The sequence below is a fragment of the Petromyzon marinus genome, unplaced genomic scaffold (assembly GCF_048934315.1).
Source record: "Petromyzon marinus isolate PM22_M1 ecotype Great Lakes invasive population unplaced genomic scaffold, UKy_Petmar_22M1.pri1.0 PM_G_Scaffold_18, whole genome shotgun sequence".
Lineage (NCBI taxonomy): Eukaryota > Metazoa > Chordata > Hyperoartia > Petromyzontiformes > Petromyzontidae > Petromyzon > Petromyzon marinus.
The window spans coordinates 3232501-3235000 of NW_027422739.1; the positions used below are offsets into that span (position 1 = coordinate 3232501).

Here is a 2500-nt window from a genome sequence, read left to right on the forward strand (position 1 = left end):
AGAAACTGTCGGGCGTATCGTGTGGCAACCTGAGCAGATGCTTTACTCTTTTCCTAATTTCAGAATCAAGTGACATCAATAAACCCTTGGTAACTTTTCCGAGGACCAATTGATGAATAATACGAGGTATCAAATTGTTATTGATTAAATATACTTTCTTTTCTGGCTTTAACGGTGCTCTGGTCAGTTTGTTTAACATTGCTGCGAGCAGGTTACAGCTTATAGATCGTTTTCCCCTTGGGTCAAATTCAATGCCTAGATATTTGAATCCCTTTACATATGATACCGGATTAATGGGTTCGTTATTTATAAAGTACGATGATGTCGTTGCAACACTAAATGTCTTCTGTTTGCCGTACTTGATAAATCTTAACGAATTGCATTTGTTTATATTTATTTTCAAGTGTCTGTCATCGAGGAATTTAGTAGTTATATCCAAGAGTTTATTCATGCCACATTCCGTTTCTGCAAATAGGATAAGGTCGTCTGCAAACATCATTGAATTTACTTTCTGATTTCCTACATTAACTCCTATATATGTCGGCAAGTTATCCAATAGTTCATCCATAATCATGTTAAATAGTAGCGGTGAAAGTGGATCACCTTGCTTTACGCCTCTTTTTAGATTTATGTTACGCATTGTTGTCGATCCAAATACAATATCAGTTAGATTACACTTATAGATGTTGGTCAAGTACGTTGTTGATTCCTTTGATAAGTTAAATCGCTTTAAGGCTCTAATAATCGATTCGTGGCTGACAGAATCGAATGCCTTACTGAGGTCTATTGACACTATTTGCGTGTTTTCGTGCTTTTGCCTGGCGTTGTGTATGATGAAGTGTAGTAATGCACTATTTTCGAAACATCCGTCTACCGGGAGGAATGCTTTCTGCCTGTAATTAAGCTTTAATTGCTGTCCTAGACGATAACTTAAAATTTTGTGTAATAGCCTAATTACAATTGATGAGATGGTTATGGGTCTCCAATTTGAGGGTTTTTCTAAATCCTCTTTAGTTTTAGGTATAAGTCTTGTTCTGTGTTGTTTCCATATTTGTGGTATATCCTGTAAATAAAGGATGATATTTAAGATATCTAGTAAATATTTTATTGGTAAAGTCCTAAGATCGCTAAGAATAATGTTGTCCTGTCCAGGTGACTTATCCTTCATAATTGCTAGGGTCTTAATCAACTCATCTAAGGTGATTGCTTTTACGATATCGATGCATGATTGGTCGTTTTTTTAATTTAAAGGGTATATTATCTGGAGGAGAGTTTGACTCGAATAAAGTAACGAATGTTCCCCGTATGCTTTCTTCAGTTGGGTATATACTTGGCCCCGATCTATCTGAAGTAATCTCGTCTAATAGAGCTTTCTTGTTCGTATGGTATAAATATTGATACCTCCTGTATTTAGTTTGCTTTGATTGTCTTCGATGCCTATTCTCATCTTTCTCCTGTTGGTTTACACGATCTTTCCTATTAATTGGTTTACTTCGATTTAAAAACTTTTCTACATGAGAATTGAGTAGCAGTAACGCCTGATTGTGACTTAAATTCTCGATCTTTAGATCGGTAATTATGACCTGAAGATCCTCAGCTGCTGTCAGTGATTGTTCTTTTTCGGCCCTTATTGCTGGCTGATCTCCTTCAGAAGGTGTAGTTGTTATTTCCGATGTTGTCGGTAAAACTAAGTTAACAAGGCATTGATTTTCTACCTTATAGGTGGTTTCTTTCAATGTCCTTACCAATTCCTTATACTTGATATTTCTCCGCTTCCCTTTAATCGCTTCTAGCGTTCTGTGTGGCATAACTGAGTTCTGTATTAGTTGATTCATGTTTATGTCCTCATCATTCTGTTGGGCTTCTTTATGGGCCATAATTTCTACCTCTTCTTCTCCCCATCTAACCTTCCTTCCTGGTGTGTTTTGCTGTAGTCTAGCTTCATGTTCTGTCGGATGAGTTCGTCTAGTATGTACCCCTAAACCTGTTTTCGTAGTAAAACCTCTGCTACAATATGAACAACTAAATAGTGTTTCCTCAATTGTGGTGGTTATAGCACTAGTTTTACCTATTAAACTTTTGCAAGTTCTTCCGTAGTGCGACGCTATCTTGTGTATGCTATCTGCTGTGCGATTACAAATTCGACATTTATACGTTTTGTTTGCGTGCGGATGTACCCGTGTCATATGTGATGACCAAGTTCTATGGTCTAGGAAAACAAGATTGCATGGATAACATTTGTTCTGATCTGTGCATGGGTAGTCCCATGAAAACATGTCCGAAAGGATAAATTCCGTAGTCAGCTCGTCTGTTAATCGCTCATTCATGAGCGATGTTAGTTCGTCACCGAGTAGTCCGTCCGGTTTATTTTCTTTATAATTCGCGACTTACGTTTATAGCACACAGGGTTGTCGGCCCACGTGTATGCTATTGTGATCAGCTTTTTCACCGCACATCGGCAGCTAATCGTCGGTCAAAATTGACTCCTTCGATTTGCATT

The 2500-nt window shown here is 37.7% G+C and overlaps 1 pseudogene; it reads right to left on the reverse strand.

The window, feature by feature from the left end:
- Positions 1-2500, reverse strand: part of LOC142911556 (28S ribosomal RNA) — an 8997-nt pseudogene that overhangs the window by 2271 nt on the left and 4226 nt on the right.